The following is a 19,404-nucleotide window of genomic DNA, read 5'->3' as shown; positions in this document are numbered from 1 at the left end:
GTCAAATGTGTTGCTGATTGGTCAGTAAATAAATCACTGATTGGCCATTGGCTAGGCAGGAAATGTAGGCGGGACAAGGAAAAGAATTCTGGGAAGTGGAAGGCTGAGAGAGAGACACTGCCAGCCGCCATCAGGACAAGGAAGATGTAAGGTACCAGTAAGCCATGAGCCATGTGGCAAAATAAAGATTAATAGAAATGGGCTAAATATAAGAGTAAGAGCTAGACAATAACAGGCCTGAGCTAATGGCCAAGCAGTTTAAATAATGTAAGAGTCTATATGTTTATTTTATAAGTGGGCTCTGGGACTGGCGGGACTTGGTGGCCGGAGCTGGAGAGAAATTCTCTCCAGCTACAAATGGCGCCCAACGTGGGGCAAGAGTTTCCACCTAAAAACTTAGAAAAAACATTCTAAAACGGAACTAAAAACAGCTTCCTAATTGTCTCTCTCAAATGAGCGGCAGCTGCCGGTTTGAGCTACTGGCGGGTTCCTAATGTGCACTCTCGACCTGCAGTATGATAGGAATGAGGCCTCTGCAAGTAACACATTAAGCTATGTGGTGGATTTAGCCTTTGCTAATACAAAACAAAAAAAGAGGTTTCTGGGCTACACGCTACTTTGGTAAAAATGTAGACCCACTATTTCTGAGAGTTACGGCTCCCAGAGCTGGCGGAAAGCGGACCACCGCCATATTGGGAAGCTGAAATGGGCGGAGCCAGCAGCCACTGCGCCATTTCAGGCTTAGAAGGCTGCAGTTTAAAAGGAATAAGCTCAAGCTAATATAAAAAAATAAGCCACGTAAAGATGGCTACCACACAAAGAATCTGGATTATGTTCTCTTTGATATTCGTAACTGCAGAAAAACATTTGATTGTAAAAGCTGTTGAATTATGCCAAAATGTATATTTTAAAGGTACCTTGACTTCAAAATTTGGATATAAGGATATGTTGCTTTGGAAAAGAGTCTCTGCTCTTGTTTCCACAGAAAGCCAGAGGCTATGGATTTGTTCCAGATTAAGATACATCAGGTTTGACCAGCCAAGACCCCCTGAAAGGTCTCCAATGACACCATGGCCCAGATGATTCAACATCCAGAATGGTTTCAAGTCAACTGGCTCAGATATACAGCCTCACGGACTACTCCATGATCCTAAAATTTTCTTTCTGTCTCCAGAAGATACAGCGCCCCCCTCCAGCAGGAAGTAATAAGAGAAGCTACGCCCAAATTCCCAAATATACCAAGCTGGCTTTAGAGATGGAATTGGCTCACTCCCCCTCTAAACCCAGACATATTGCTCAAAAAAAAAAAAAAATGGTTAAGAGATTCTTATGTCCCAAATCAGAAGAGCCCTCTGATATGGGACAGAGAAAAAACAATATTTTTATTTAAATCAGGTTGATTATAAATACAATCTCTTTCTAAAACAAAAAGGGCGATAGTTTAGATATGATAGGATGAAAGGGTAGATTAATAAACCTACTTTTAAAGAGTAACAACTTGTTTAAAATGTTTTACATCGCTATAGATTTTAGTTTATTGATACAAGTTTAAACTTAATTTTGTTATACTATATATATATTTCTATTCTTGTTTGAGATATTATGTTTATGTAACTCATTTAAAATTATAATGAATAATTAAAAAATAGATTAATAGTTAGTCATCTATGATAATATTTGTAGCCATGTTAGTTAAGTCTTCTAGATATACATAGATATATTTCAGATAGATAGGTAGTCTTCAAACACTTCAAAGACCTACAGAATATGGCATTTAAAATGTTTTAAAAATTTAGACTTTTTGGACAATGAGACATGTCTGCTCCTGACGGCACCGGTTTACTTCAGAGAGGAGGATGGGCATCGAAGACACTCCATATGGAGTTTATCTTCACCTTGACAAAAATAGCCATTTGGGCAAGAAACTGTTCTTGCCTGGACTGTCTGATCAACTGGACATGCAGGACCCATAGAAAGATGACCACTGAACTTTGCTTGACAAAATAATCCTTCAGGTTCCTGCTTTGCAGAGAAATCTGCCAGACATTCTACAAGACACAGAGAAAAATGAATAAGAGACTCTAGGCCTATGGGCTGAAGACAGATGCCCCAACTTTACAAGAAAACTTTGAATGACTGTCCAGGCTGCCAGCTGTCTCTGTCTACCCTACAAGACTCCTAAAAGTTGCTTATATCCTTCTCGATTTCTCAGGTAATAATATATCCTTCTGAGGTCTTTGATATGGTTAAAGACTGGATACTTACAATTTTCCTTAGTTATAATAAAAGATAAGTTAGATATAAAACCTTAAACTTACAAATATAAGATAGATAGGATCTCTTCTTTAATACTGTAACTATAATTCTTGCTTGATAATTGTTTTGTTATATATAATTTTACTATGTTAAAGTTAAAACCTTCCTTTTTAAGAAAAGAAAAGGGGAAGTGCTGTGGAATGGTCTGTATGTCAAATGTGTTGCTGATTGGTCAGTAAATAAATCACTGATTGGCCATTGGCTAGGCAGGAAATGTAGGCGGGACAAGGAAAAGAATTCTGGGAAGTGGAAGGCTGAGAGAGAGACACTGCCAGCCGCCATCAGGACAAGGAAGATGTAAGGTACCAGTAAGCCATGAGCCATGTGGCAAAATAAAGATTAATAGAAATGGGCTAAATATAAGAGTAAGAGCTAGACAATAACAGGCCTGAGCTAATGGCCAAGCAGTTTAAATAATGTAAGAGTCTATATGTTTATTTTATAAGTGGGCTCTGGGACTGGCGGGACTTGGTGGCCGGAGCTGGAGAGAAATTCTCTCCAGCTACAGTCCTTAACTGTCAGTTTCCTAGCAACAGGAAGAAGGAAAGGCATCACGGAACTAATTTTAGTTTTTGAAATAAGCATATTAAGTAAACCCTGATCTTAATCCTCTATACAAGTTTCTCTGATTAAGACACAATGAAGCATGTAGGAAAAAGCTCATCCTAAATGGCCTTGATCCAGGATGCAGCACTGTGTCTGTCTTTACTCTCCGAGATTTCTCATGCTTGATAGAGGTAGGGTACCACTTTAACTTAAGACCAGTTATAAAATCCAAAGTTTCCTTATTTGCAAATGGCAGTTATGACACTCTGTGGAAAAATGAATATGTTCTTCATGATGAATTGTTTTCATTATTTTTTTCTGCTGAAACGTTTTTTCCCTATATTTATCTTATATTTCTTTTCTTTTATTGAAAATATTTTTTTCCCACAATATTTCCAAGTTGCAGTTTTCCATCCCTTGAGCCCTCCCAGTTCCTTCCCACCTCTCCTAACAACCAGGTCCACCTCATTTCTGTCTCTCATTAGAAAGCAAACAGGCTTATATTGGATAATAATAAAATAAAATGAGATAAAACAAAAACTAACACAACAAACAGGACAAAACAAATGAACAAATGGAAAAGAGCCTCAGAGAAGGCACAAGCAACAGAGACCCACTCACCACATATTCAGAAACCGACAAAAATTCTAAACGGCAAAGGAGTAGAGTGAAAAAAAGAGAAGAAAAATTAGATTAAAAATAAGATAAAATTAGCTGGGCGTTGGTGGCGCACGCCTTTAATCCCAGTACTTGGGAGGCAGAGCCAGGCGGATCTCTGTGAGTTCGAGGCCAGCCTGGGCTACCAAGTGAGTTCCAGGAAAAGGCGCAAAGCTACACAGAGAAACCCTGTCTCGAAAAACCAAAAAAAAAAAAAAAAAAAGGTAAAATTAGATTTAAAAAAATCATTCGATGAAACTTTTTTTTTTAAATTTTTATTTTGCTATACAATTAAGTTCTACATACAGGCACAGATTCCCTTATTCTCCCCCCTCCCGCCCCCCTCCCCTTCCCCCTAGCCCGCCCCCCATTCCAATCTCCTCCAGGGCAAAGCCTTCCCCACAGACTGAGATCAACCTGGTGGACTCAGTCCAGGTAGGTCCAGTCCCCTCCTCCCAGAAACTTTTAAAATGGAAAAGTCCTGACATAAAATTCTGAGACAAGGGACCTCGAAGGATACCTTTGGGTTCATTTCCTGTTGGTCATTTACTTCTGGACATACCTACTGGCCTTAAGAGTAGTTTGTATCCCCAGTGGGACTACCCATCTAGAAAACTAGTTTTTCATTGGCAAATGGTTATCAATTGGAGATCACTTCTGGGTTAGGGATTGGGACATATATGCATTTCTTCTTAAGCTCTAGGACTGCACCTGGTGCAGGCCTGCAAACACGGCCTCCATCTCTGTGAGTTCATATGTGAGTCAATCATGTTGATTTAGAAGCCCTTGGGTTTTTGGTGTCGCTCATCCCTCTGGCTCCTTCCCTCTCTTCTTTAGAATTCCCTGAGCCTGAGGGGAGAGATTTGATGGATACATCCAATTTAGGACAGAAAGTTCCGTGTCTTTCACTTTCTACCAAATGTCTGACTATGGGTCTTTGTTCTTGCTCCCATCTTCTGCAGGAAGAAGCTTCTCTGATGATAGCTGAAGTCATTGATCTATGAGTATAGCAGAATGTCATTAGTAGTTATTTTACTGCTTCCCCCCCCCCCACCAGTAGTATTTGGCTTTTCCCTAGGTCCTTGAGCAATCTAGTCTCAGGTTTTTCCTCACCCAAGTGGTATCTGATATGAGTCCCATCTTGTGCAGTGGGCCATCATTCAAATCAGCTATTGTTGGGTTACTCTCAGTGTTTGAACCACCACTGCCCCAGCATATCTTGCAGTCAGGAAACAATGGTATATCAAAGCATTTTTTCCTGTGTTGGTGATTACAGTTTTCCTTTGGTAGCCTACAAAGTACCCTCTTGTACCTAAGAAGCAGGCTTATAAGTGTGAAAGCTTTTTGTAGGCACCAGCTCAACTTCCCCATGTTTAATCAAAGGTGTAGGTGTTGTCTTCAGATTTGAGGCATTGCACTGTTTCTGGAGAACAACCTATAGTCTTGACAATAGCCTGAGTTGTCTGAGGGTTTTCATGGAACCCCTTTGGCCAACAATTCTATTAGATATAACACAATCTCAGGACTTGAAGCTTCATTTGGTGACAAGAGTTAGCCAGTTGGCACTGTCTCTCCTAGTAATTGCTAATTTCCTTTAGATCACATTCAGGATTTTTTGTATTTTAAGAAGTTCTGCTGTATTGGGTTTCTATACTATCCTTCAGGTTCCCTAATTTTAGCTTTCTCTCCCATTATTCCCTTTCTTTTCGCTCCCCCTTGCCACTGATCTTCTTGTTCTAGTCCTCCCATCCACCATCCATAACTAACTATTCTATTTCTTTTTCCTAGAAACATCTATTGCATACTACCCTACCACTTGTCACTTGCTCTATACCTAACTTCTATGGTTCTACAAATTGTAGCTTGGTTATTATTGACTTAACAGCTAAGATACACATATAAGTAAATACTTAGCATTTCTTTTTTCTTTCTGAGTTTTTGCTCCTTCACCCAGGATGGTGTTTTCTAACTCCGTTCATTTACTTGTGAGTTTCATGATTTTATTTTTTAATGTTTGAATAGAATTTCATTTTGTAGATGTAGCATACATCCTTTATCAATTCATCTGTCGAGGGACATCTAGATTTTCTCCAGTCTGGCTATTCTGAAAGAGCAGCAATGAGCATAGTTGAGCAAGTGTCTCTGTGGTAGGAGGAAGCATTCTTTGGCAATGTGCCCAAAAGTAGTATAGCTGAATTATGAGGTAGATCACTTCTTCCCCAGGATATCACTGATTAGCATAGTATCTGTACAAGTTTTCTTTCCCACCAGCATTGAATGGTGTTTCCCTTATTCCACATCCTTGCCAGCATGAGCTGTCATTTTCTTAGCCATTCTAACCAGTGTAAGATGAACTATCAAAGTAGTTTTGATTCGCATTTACACGATCACTGAGAACAGTGAACATGTTTTAATTGCTTCTCAGCCATTTGAGTTTCCTTTTGAGAATTCTGTTTAGATATATACCCCATTTTGAATTGAGTTATTTGTTTTCTTGATATATAGTTTTTGAGTTATTATATTTTTGGATTTTATTTTATCATATGCATATATATATATATATATATATATATATATATATATGCAGTTGGTAATTTTTTTCCTATTTTTATCCTGTCACTTTGAATGCTTCTTTTGCCAAACAGAAGCTTTTCAATTTCATGAGATTCCATTTATTAATTGTTAATCTTAGTGCCTGTGGTACTGGTGGTCTGTTCAAAAAGCTAAAAGTTTTCTAAAAAAAAAAAAAAGAAGTGTGCATGAGTGTGTGTGTGTTTATACATGTGTGTTTGTGTGTGTGTGTGTGTGTGTGTGTGTGTATGTGTGTGTTGCCCAAGTGCATGATGTGCAGAGGAACCCAGAAGAGGGCATCTGATCCCCTGGAGTTACATATGGTTTTGACCTGTCATGTGGGTAGTGGAAATGGAGCCCTGGTACTCTGTAAGAACAAATCCTGCTCTTAACCATCTTAAATGAACCCTATTTATGAATAAACAACCTTGTTTTTATTTGTCATTGATTTACAACATAAAATTAAATTGTGAGGACCACCACTCCGTCTTGAGCATATGTGGTATCTACTGTGTGTGTGTTATAGAAATCTTTCTTCTTAGATCAACCTGCCTGTGTTCTAATTCTGGATTTAAAATGTAACTCACTAGTTAATTTTTCTCACTTCTTAAGCTGCCACACATTTTAGGAACTCTCCTGGGTGTGGTTCTTACACCTATAGAAAACCAATGTTCTTTCTCTGTTTAGTGCCCAGGAAAGGGCTGGCAAAGGATAGAAAGGAGCATTAAGATAAAGGGGATGTTTATTAATTGAGTAACCAAGTTGAAGTTAAAATAGAAAAAGCTTTATGCATGTCAAAAGTAGGTATGATTATCAATTAACTTTAGATATTTATAAATATTTATCCAATACAGATATGAAAGAAATATAAGCAAAACTTTAAATATCACAGATAAGTCAAAAGGTGTGTAGTTCTTGAGATAACTTAATAGATTTGCATTTTGTGTTGATCATTATTTAACCAGGATTTTACTTCGCGTTCTGTTAAAAGTTAATTTAAAAGACATTTTAGAGGGACCAAAAGGATTTAAATTCTGGAGCATATTGATCATATGACTGAGACAGTAGAATGAAATATATAAAGTAAGTATAGCTTATGAATCTAAGTAAAAATTATCTGAAACTTCAATTTTGAATACTGAGTTAAATTTAGATTCTTATTTTTATCATATTCATATTCCTCCTTTGAATTTTTCTTCATATGAAAAACAGCAATTACAGTTAGATAAAAAAAAAAACTATTCACTCATTTGCTTTTTGAAAATTTACTGAGCTTGTTTGTATATTCATTTCTGTAGAACTGAGGTCTTTGAATGTTAGCTGTCAATACATATAACGTTTTATTGAGGACTTGCAAATGAGAAGGGAAAAAAAGAGGTCGCTTGTTGCTTTGTCATGCTTTTCCTGCTTAGGTGACTTATTTAGAGAAGGTGTTGGGCTTCCTGACTTGAATCTCACTAATTCAGGTAAGCACTTTATAACTGTTTCAAGCACTAAACACTGCTTTGCCAAGCAGTTATTTGCCTACCAAACTTACATCCTCAAGGATAACATGTTAAGGAAATGATAGACTAGAAAGATACATGGCACTACATTGATGTTTGCCAGGCAGCTTGCCAATTGTCACAAAGTAAACATAAATTCATTTGAAAAGATTTAGATGCATATATAATTCTTCTCATTTTACCTACACAGTTGGAACAAATTGAGTAACTTTGAATCAAACATTTAAGTAGAAAATTAGTTTATTTGCATTCTGTCTTAAACACCAGAGAAATAGACTCAACTGTCGCATCCCCATGACTAGAGGGATATGCCTGCTGAAAAACACCATGTTAGTGATTTCCTTCAATATATCTGCAGTTCTTCTCAACATGGGTTTAGAATTCTTTGCCAGCTGTCAACCCAGCATCCACTCTTCTTCTGCCTAATTAACATTTACCCAGATGTGACACTATAGTGGTATTTGCTCTGCCCATGACCTTGGACTATAGGCCGGAAGGAGGTGGTGCATCTTGCCCTCTGAGTAACTTCTTAAAATGAAAGTGAGAGGGGTCACATGCGTCCTTTTTTATTTATTTATTTATTTTTAGCCTGGAGTGATCAGAAACCAGATGGCCTTGGAACTGAACCCAGTTTTTCTGGAACATCAGTCAGTGCTCTTAACTGCTGAGCTATCTCTCTTCACTCTCGGGGTCACATTCTTGGCAAGAACCACCTTCTGTGATCTTATAATGAGAATAGGAAGAAGCAAAGTGCTAGAGAGGTCCCCAGAAATCCACAAAGATACCTCCACAATAAACTACGGGCAATGGTCAAAAGACAGCCCGAACTGACTTACTCTGGTGATAGGATGGCCAAACACCCTAATTGTCGTGCTAGAAACCCTATCCAATGACTGAGGGAACTGGATGCAGAGATCCACTGTCAGGCCCCAGGTGGAGCTCCAAGAGTCCAATTGGTGAGAAAGAGGAGGGTTTGTATAGCGAGAATTGTTGAGACCAATGTTGGAAAAAGCACAGGGACAAATAGCCAAATGAATGAAAACACATGAACTATGAACCAATAGCTGAGGAGCCCCCAACTGGATCAGGCCCCCTGGATAAGTGAGACAGTTGATTAGCTTGATCTGTTTGGGAGGCATCCAGGCAGTGGGACCAGGTCCTGTCCTCAGTGCATGTACTGGCTGTTTGGAACCTGGGGCTTATACAGGGACACTTGGCTTAGCCTGGGAGGTGGGGGCTGGACCTGCATGGACTGAATCTATCAAGTTGAACTCAATCCTCAAGGGATTCTTTTCCATGGAGGAGATGGGAATGTGGGTAGGCTGGGAGGAAGGCAGGGGGAGGAGGGGGAAGAACAAGGGAATCAGTGGCTGATATGTAAAATTAAATTAAATTATAAAATAAAAAAAAAGAACCACCTTCTCCTTCGGGCCCTATAGCCCAAGGTCATGAGTGGAACAAATGTCACTACATGAAACAAAATTTTCTGTCTCCTTGCAGACTCAGGTGCTCAGGTGATCATTGAAACATAAATTGATTGTAGCATGTATGGATCCTGAGAGAGAGAGAGAACTAATTCAAGAAAGTATCTCCTTTTTTCACTTTTCATTTCCCCATAAAATATTTATCCATATGATACTATTCAGAAATCCTGGGCAGGGATTACAAAAAATGTAATCACAGAATTAGATACCATATCAACCACCCAAATACAAACAAAGAAACAAAGAAACAAACAAAAACTAAAAACCTAAAAAGAACCTATTTTCCTGGTCATTCTATTTTGGCTATTAATATTCAATATCAAAATTAGCTTAATTCTGTAGAAGAAATGTATACATACTGCAATGATTTTATTGAAATATATTTCTGATATGAGCAGTCAAACTGTCAATAATTAGAAACTATAGAGATTAATTCAGTTATGAAGTCTCATTATTTTGTAATATAACAAAATTAAATTGTTGTGCTTTTTCATTGGTTTAATAAAGTAAGATGCAGAAAACTGTGCCCCTTTAGTATAGCTATTTAAAGATAGGGGCCTTTTTTGTAGCCTGGAGAAGTGAAGAAATATAATCAAGGTTTTCTGAAAATTCAAAAGTTAACATACAAATTGCCATTAATCTTAATATTTGTTTTAAGTTACTATCCACCTTATTTTTTCAGACATTTTTTTGGACATGCAATATTGACAGATTGACAAGCATAACTAAAATAACATAGATATTTATCTTGTTAAAGAACACAGCTGATGCATTAGTTTCCTGTTGGTGCTATGTTATTATAACCTTATTGTTTGAAACTCTAAAAATATATAATCCTAGTACCGAAACCTAAATATCCCAAATCAGTAACACTATACTGAAAGGACATGTCATAGCTGTGTTCCCTGGGAAACTCATGTAGAAATCTGAGCTTTATGGATCCCTGAACAATACAAGCATAACTACAAAACCAGTTAGCATGCCAATGTGGACAGGGAACAGTTCACATGGTCCCACCCTTGAATGAAGAGCTACAGGCTGTCAATATTTGTAAAGACAGGGGTAATCTGTTTCTTCCAGGGATAAGCTTCTGTATAGCATAGGTTGTCCAATCCCAAGTGGTCTCTGGAAGTGTTTACATACTTATGAGCAAAGCCAAATAGAATTAATGAGTTTAATATACATGTGTGTACATATATATGCATATGTATGTAAATACATGAGACAATAATACTAAAAGAAGTGTATAAGAATTTGGGAGATGGATTAAAAATGTTCTAGGAACAAGGGAGGTATGGGAGTGATGTGACATCATACTTATCTGCAAAGTACTAAAAATAGTAAACAAACAAAAATACAAATAAAACGTAGAACTGCCATAGGAACTAACTATGCCATTCCCAGCCATATACCAAAAGGACTTTAAATCCTATAAAAAAAGATTCTATGTTTAGATTCTTATTACCGTAATGTCCACCATAGCTAAGAGACTATATCAGTATTAGTGACCATCAGCAGACAGGTACATAAAGGAATTGTGGTACACATACACGGTGAAATATCACATAATCATAAAAAAGTTTGTTTCAAAACATTTGCAAGAAAATGGACAGAACTGGAAATTTTTTATGTTATATGTATAATTATTTTTGCACAATTTATATCCTTGTGATTGTGGAAAGATCATTACATTATATGAATAAGAAAAATATAAGTGATTTGATAGAGACATCCTATTTAAAGAAGTGTGTTCCAAGGACTCTCTCTATGTAATGTCTGGCTGTGTGTCTCTGCCTCTGCTCCTGTCTGCTACAGGAGGAAAGTGCTCTAATTTCGATAGAATAAGACACTGATCTAGCAGCATGTCATTAAGACATAGGAACCATTTTATTGATCTTTCTATCCTTCCCCCTGACTCCAATAGGGTTTGTTTGGTTTTATCCTAGAACTCTTTGCTAATTAGTCTCTGGGTTTCCCAAGCAGTGTCTGGAAGGCATCCCATCTTGTGAAGCGGTCCTTAAGTCAAACCAGATATTCCTTAGCTCCATCCACAAACTCTGTGCTGCCACTCCTCCAGCATATCTTGCAGAGGATAGACTAGAGGTCAAAGGTTTTGTTGCTAGGTTAATATTTACATTTCTGTTTTTGTGGCCTGCAGAGTAGCCTCCAGCACTAGAGACACTTGAACATAGGAGTAAAGCTCCATGTAGGCACCAGCTCAACTTCTTCATATGCAATGAGGTGCGTTGTTGTCGTTCTCACCAATAAGGTCTTGCTTTCCATTTGTGGAGAGTAACCAACTTTCTTAGCAACAGTCTCTGTTGTTTGAGTATTTCCAAGGATGACCCTGCCCCTCTGCCAAAAGCTGAATTGACGTTAATATATTCTGAATAATAGATGAAATATCCCAATACTTTGCCTTTCCTAAAAAGGTTAATAATAGTGATATTTTTAATTTTCAAATGCTAAACTTTGTATAAATTAAAGCTTACGTGTTTTAAAGAAATACATTACCAAACAAATAAATCTTGTTTATTTTTTACTATTAATTCAGAGCAGTACTTTCAAGTACAAATCTAAGACTCAGTATCACACTGAGAATTTTATCTAGGAAACTGACATCTGCGTAAGGCTGTAAGAATAAAGACATGAAGAGTGTAGTCAGGCTTTTTATCAGCTATGTATGTAGTCAAACAAGCCTATTAATGTCCAATTTAAAGGATACCTGCTGTGGGATGGTCTGTATGTCAAATGTGTTGCTGATTGGTCAATAAATAAATCACTGATTGGCCAATGACCAGGCAGGAAGTATAGGCAGGACTAACAGGAGAATTGAGAGAACAGGAAGCTGGGTGAGGGAGAGACACTGCCAGCTGCCATGATGACAAACAGCATGAGAAGATCCCGGTAAGCCACAAGCCGTGTGGCAAGGTATAGATTTATAGAAATGGATTAATTTAAGCTGTAAGAACAGTTAGCAAGAAGCCTGCCACGGCCATACAGTTTGTAACCAATATAAGTCTCTGTGTTTCCTTGGTCGGGTTTGAGCGGCTGTGGGACTGGCGGGTGAGAGAGATTTGCCCTGACTGTGGGCCAGGCAGGAAAACTCTAGCTACAGATACCCTCTACTGTGAACTTGCCTCTCAGAGCTTGCCTTCCGGAATTAAAAAAAGAGTTGTATTTTTTCACAAAAAAACCCTATTTTTTACTTACATATTTTTTATTTAATGATCAAAGGATTCTAGTAAGTATTAAGACTAATCATTATCGCTGAGTGATAGTGGCATATGCCTTTAATCCCAGCACTCGAGAGGGAGAGACAGGCAGATCTCTGTGAGTTTGAGGCCATCCTCATCTACAGAGCAAGTTCCAGGACAGGCTCCAAAGCTACAGAGAAACGTTGTCTTCAAAAACAAACAAATCAAAGCAAACAAAAAATATTTTGAGTTCAACTGTGATTTGTCATTAAGTTTTACCAAACTAAAGCATCAATAGATGTTCATGGGAAACTTAATTCTGTGCTGAATCACCTTTATTACAATGGAATGGCTATTATAGGTTAATGAATTAATTACTAGATGAAATTATTTTGAACTTTAGAAAACACCTGCCAGAGTCAATTACTGTGATTTTAGTGTTTATGATATGTAACAAAATTTGCCATGAAGGATTATACAGAACTACATACATCTGTTTTCTATTTTCAGAATTTCTGGTTCTTGATAATAAATCCATGTCATCTACATACAGGATGCTTTGCTCTTTTAAATTAACTTGACAGATGTCACAGTGGGACAGTATGTATCTCAGCCTATTTAAATGCTGTACCAAGTTATTGAAAACTAAGAAAGGGGAAAGCAAAACTAAATTCACTCCATTTTATATCACGAGATTGAAATCTGATCTGACCAAAGACTCATCCACACAGCCCTGACTCTTGCAGTGGCAATGAAAGGCAGGCTTAATAAAAACAGTAGTATAATGTGATTTGTGTCAGCCTTTATGGAACATGGTCCTTCACATATTAAAAGATAATGATGCAGAAATGATTACTGTGAATCCTATGTTACTCTTTGCTAATTTCTCAGTATGATGAAAGAAAGAATCCAGTGGAACAGATGTGACTAAGAATTGTTAGCACAAGAAGGAACAGTAGATCTGAGAACCTGCATATCCAGCACCTGGAATTCTGTACATTAAATTCTGTAGGTGTTCACAATAGTATGGTGTAACAGCACTTTCTAGTTTATAATTTTAAAAAGTGCATTTGAATCTAGTTTTGTTGGTCTAACATCCATTAATATTTCTAGCATAATTAATAATTTGGAGCTAAATAAAAATACTAAAGAAGAAATAGCACTAGTTGGTTGCCTCAGCATCACAAATCATTATATATTCTTGAATGTCACTAAGGAATCTGGTTCTGTGTTCTAAATAACATGATAAAAAGAGTGCCTTAACCTGGTTGAATAATTGTTAGTACTAGTCCTTGGATACCTGTGGATTAATCTTTTTCTTGTCTGTCCTTAACATAGTTCCTGCAATTTAACTAGTATAGAAAAGGATATTTGCAAATGAAATCCACATATCCACCTCTAAAATCCCCAAAGCTTAAATTAAGGACTGAAATGATATTATTGCATGTCTCTGCTTTATTTTAGAATGTTGTGTCTGGTAGTTCCTCTTCTGCAGTTTAAATTAATATTTCTGTCTTGCTTGAAGATGTGGTATTGCATTAATTTATATGATAAGCCTCTGAGCTCTGGACTCACTTCTGGCATCTTCAGACCTTAAACCATTCATCAGCATTCAAATTAAAAGGATATGAAGCATCTACAATTCTTTGAAAATGTGTCTTATTTTTAAAAACTAAAAATTCTTATATAATTACTTCAGGACTGATTCACGTAGAAGATTGATGTGCTTTCTAATAGTGTCAAATGAATGGGAAAACAATTATTTTAGTTTTTGTTCTTTTGTTCATATTTGGTGTTCTGTATTACAAATATACTAATTTATATGTATTTTAAAAGTCTTTATGCAGATTAATTTGTAGCAACCATTGACTTGTGGTGTTCAAATTAAACCTTTCTGAAAACTGAGGTATGGTTACTGTCCAAAGAAGGATATCAGAAACGCCAGAAAAAATTCTTGACTTTAATAATACATAAATGTCACCATAAAAGTATGTGGATTATTGGACAGGCCATTTAATCTTTTTAAGCCTAAATTTGCTCACCCATAAAATTAGGTTAATAATTCATTTTTTCTGGCAAACTCACTTGGGCTTTTCTAGGCCTGTGTGATATAGTGTGTATAAAAGAGCTTTCAAAAGTATCAAGTACTTTAGAAGTATAAGGTAATATTATTATTCATTAGGTTCTTTTTTCCCCTGTAGATCATGTTTCATGTTTCCTGCTACATGGCAGGATATTTGTACATCACATCCTATCTTTCTTACAATACAAATATAAAATATTTTTTAGTAATTGAATTTCCCTAAGCAAAGAGAAGCAAGCATACTAATAAATATTGTATTTTCAATGTTATAACCATTGATAAAGTTTTAAAAAATGACCTTTTTATTTTTATTTTATGTGTTTGAGTGTTTTGCCTATGTGTATGCAAATGTTACATGTGCATGTGCGGTACTTATGGAGGCCAGAAAGGAGCGCTTGATTCCCTGGAATTGCATTATGGATGGCTGTAAGCCACTGTGGTAATTTAAGAATGTCCACCACAGGGTTATGTATTTGAATATTTGGTTCCCAGGGGGTGGAGTTATTTGGGAAGAATTAAGAAGTGTGTTCTAGGAGTTGTGTCATGGGGGTGGGGGACGGGAGCTAAGATTTCAGCTCTCACTTTGCATCCTGACTGTGGATGAAGATAAAAGCTCTCTGCTATTCAGCCGTCCGATCACCAGAGTAGGCCAGCCCAGGCACCCTCTTGACCAGTGCCATTAGTCTATGTTGGAGTCATCCTTGTGGATTCCTGGGAACCTCCCTAGCACTTTGCTTCTCCCTATTCTCATGATGTCTTCATTTATCATGGTATCTCTTTCCATGCTCTCCCACTCTGTTCCCCTTCCAGCTCAAACCTCCTGCTCTCATCCCCTGTCCCTTCCCCTCCCTTACCTCGACCCGCTCACTAGTGGAAAAACATGAACTGTGGACCAATAGCTGAGGAGCCCCCATGGTACTGGAATAGGCCCTTTGGATAAGCAAGACAGTTGTTTAGCTTGAACTGTTTAAGGGTCCCCCCAGGCAGTGGGATCTGGACCTGTCCCTAGTGCATGAGCCATTTTGGAGCCTAGTGCCTTTGGTGAGACACTTTGCACAGCCTTGGTGCAGGAAAGAGGGTCTTGGAGCTGCCTCAACAGAATGTACCAGGCTCTGCTGACTTCCCATGGGAGACCTTGCTTTGGAGGAGGTGGGAATGTGGGGGTGGGTTGGGGAGGAAGGCTGGGGGGCAGGAGGAGGGAGGACAGGGGAAGCTGTGGTTGGTATGTAAAATGAATAGAAAATCTCTTAAAAAACAAAAAACAAAAAAAAAGCTCTCAGCTACTGCAGAGTGTCATGTCTGCCTACCAGCATGCTGCCCACCATATTGGCCTTGAACTCTAACCCTTTGCAACTGCTAGCACAAATCAAATATTATTTTTTTTTGCTTGATTGCTTTTAAAATTGTCTAGGTCATGATGTTTTGTCGTGATAATAGAATATCATTAATAGATAATAAAGCACACCACCATGTTTGTGTCTGTACCAGGAAAATGAAACTGGGTCCACAGAAAGAACAGCCAGTGTTTGTAACCACTGAACCATCCCTTTACCCCCAACATCTTTAATTTTTTGATTGGTCATAACAATTTATTCATAATTGACCCAAAATGAAAATAATGTAAATGACTAGCAACTCCTGAATGGGCCAAGAAATTTTGGTATATCCATACAATGAATTTTTTTCAGCAATAAAATGAGGCACTGATACGTTATAGTGGATGAATTTAGAAAATAGTATCACAAGAAGAAAAACTACATATTTTAGTTTGATGTCATTTTGTTGTCTAGACAAAATTATTTTAGAACATATAGATCATTTTTATAGAAGTTTTAGCCCCATGTCATAGAATCTCTTTAAATTTTTATTGTTACGTATTCTCAAAGTTTTTACAATTTAATTTTGTCATTTAACAATTACTTAATGAACTTAATTTATTATGATTCCTCTTTCCAGTCTTCTCTTATATCTCTCTCATCCCTATTAGCCCCCTCACGCAGCCGTCCGTTTAAGGTTGAGATTAGTGTGTTTGGCCATCCCATCACCAGAGTAGGTCAGTTCGGACTGTCTCTCGACCATTGCCAGCAGTCTGTTGTGGGGGTATCTTTGTGGATTTCTGTGGGCCTCTCTAGCACTTTGTTTCTTCCTACTCTCATGTGGTCTTCATTTACCATGGTCTCCTATTCCTTGTTCTCCCTCTCTGTTGTTGATCCAGCTGGGATCTCCCACTCACCCAAGCTCTCTTTCCCTCGACCCTCACCCTTCACTACCCCCACTCATGTCCAGGCTGTTCATGTAGATCTCATTCCATTTCTCTGTCATTGGGCGATCCCTGTGTCTTTCTTGGGGTCCTGTTTTCCAGGTAGCCTCCCTGGTGATGTGAGTAGCAGTCCAGTCATCCTTGTTCCACATCTAGTATCCTGTTATGAGTGAGTACATACCATGTTTGTCTTTCTGAGTCTGGGATACCTCACTCAGGATGATTTTTTCTAGATCCATCCATTTGTCTGCAATTCTCATGATGTCATTGTTTTTCTCTGCTGAGTAGTATTCCATTGTGTATATGTACCACATTTTGATTAGTGTTTATCTATGTGTTTACACATCAATCAATAAAAGGCAGCTTGACCTGTGTGCCTTTCATTAAATAAGAGTGTTTAGTTATCCCCAAGTACCTATAATTTTCCTCCCCATTTTTTTTTTTTACCAGATTTACATTATTGGACATAGATGACTTTCGGTGAAGAGGGTTTAATCTTGCAATTGCAAAATAGTTGGTGAATGTTGAACTGTAGTGCCACTATTGTAGAGATGAATTCAGCTGGTCTGATAGTTTGCTTTCTGGAATTACGCTTTAAAATGTATATTGCTTTCTGAGCCCAGGGTTTTGGTTTCTGGTGCCCATAATTTTCTGGTTACGTAATCATTTAGAAAATTATGTAAGGAATGAAAAAGCTGATTCTCTCAAACCAATGTGTGCATAATGATTTTTATCAAACTAATATGTGTGTAAAAATGTATAATAATGAAGACTGTTAAAAAACATAAAAGATATACTAGGTAACTTAAAAATGATTCAAAATAAAAAGAAATTGAAAGTACTCAATACTTCCAAAGTTACCTCCAAATACTTGTAGTTTACCTCAGAAAGTGCATTTCTTAGTCAAACTCTGATGAACAAAAGTTTGACTCCCACTCATCTTTTAATCATTCTGGTACACAGGTACATGATACTCAGAGAAAAGCTGTATACATGTCTTGCTCTGTGGCAGGCAGTAAATACAGAAGTCAGTTCTTTTATTTCTGCATCTTTGTTTGAACACAAATCACAGGATGCTGTCAATCCCCTTGGTGTGCTATGTTCTATCAGGTGATGTGATCATATAGCCTTTGTATTCACTCCGTTAGAAAATAGAATTAAGCCTGGAGCTGTACAACTGTGTCTGTCTTGCTGTTGTGAGTCACGTGATTTGCTTAGCAGAAATTAATGGACTACCTGATTAGAACCTGAATAAATCATCCCTACTTAAACCAGATTATCATACTTTAGCTTGGATGGAATTAGACCACAGGCTGTATATTTGCAATCATATCACTCTAGGACAAAAAATTATGAATGTTTCAAATAACATTTTTTGGATAATTTGTTAGTTCAAAAGTTTGTGTTTTCATGACAGTAGGAAAAAGGTTGAGTAATAGGGGGAAAAAAAACCACAGCGTTATTTGTTAGCCTGTATGTCCAGTAGGAGCATTTTTGCTCCTTTATAGGGTAACTCCAATAGAGCTGTAGTGTTTCATGATTTCATTTGCTTATATGTTTGTTTGTTTGCTTTTTATGAAAGTCTTTAGTGCTAACTAACACTCCCAAATTACATTATCTTCTTTACTTTACCTTTCCAACCCCAAACTATTTAACCATTATTCCCTCCCCACTTTATTCCAGTGCATTCTGTCTTCCCTTTCTTGACACCCATTCCGCTTCATGGCTCCTTCCTAATTTCCTGACCTCTGTGGGTGTTTCAAATGAGACATGTATGTCTAATTATTTTAAATTAACAAGCACAAATGAGAAGAAAACATGATCTTTGTCAGATCACATTTTTCTGAAAAGGCTTATCTCTATTGGTGTTGTTGGACACAGAGCTCCCATAGACTAACCCCTGATTACTGTAGGCTGTTGCCAATGTTCCTGATCATTAACCTCTAGAAATTGAAAACAGAACCTTGTTGTTGAAGTCATCACATACTTGGGTCATAGAACATGAAGTAATGAACCTTCATGAACCTTGGAAGCTTCATCCCTACCAGCAAGCCTTCATGGTCATGGAAAATACTATACATGCTACTGGAGGAGAAAAGGAATCATCAAATTTATCCACCTGTGAACCTGTGTTCTACAATAGTGGTCTTTCTGTCAAGATATGCTCACTGATGCCATAGTGACATAAATGTTATGTGAGTGGTCATCCATTTTCTGATGAGACTTATTAAGATGAACTTATACCTAAAAGAGGCCTTTCATTGTGTATGTGCGTGGGCAGGCAAAGGGCAGGAAGAGCCAGAGGCAGTGGATAACTGTGAGGAAACACTGTTTCATGGACGCAATATAGGAACTGCATACAGAAACTCACAGTGGTTTGATAGCAAGTACAAAACATATACATACTCAAGCTTGACAGACTCCCAGTATGCAGAGGGGAGGTGGACATTAAGTCCACCTTAGCTGAGGAGCTATTAGTAACTGATAGCTGCCGAAGAGAAAACTTTATTTAAGGGTATGGCCACTGGTATGTCTTGCAGACTCAATGGATGGCAGCACACCTAAGACAATCTCGGCAGCAGTGATGGGATTTGATGCTTTTTATTTTTTTAAATTTGGTGGGCATAGAATGAAGGGTGGATCTGGAAGGAGACGGGGACAGAAAGATGAGTATGATCAAATATTATATGGGAGATTCTCAAATAACTAATAAAATAATATAAAAATTAAAAAAAAGTTTTATAGTAATTTAATATAAATACACCTTTGAAGACTTTAATGGCAG

Source organism: Peromyscus eremicus, chromosome 15 (assembly GCF_949786415.1).
Source record: "Peromyscus eremicus chromosome 15, PerEre_H2_v1, whole genome shotgun sequence".
Classification (NCBI taxonomy): Eukaryota; Metazoa; Chordata; class Mammalia; order Rodentia; family Cricetidae; genus Peromyscus; species Peromyscus eremicus.
The sequence above is the reverse complement of the archived record's forward strand: the minus strand, read 5'-3'. Positions refer to the sequence as shown.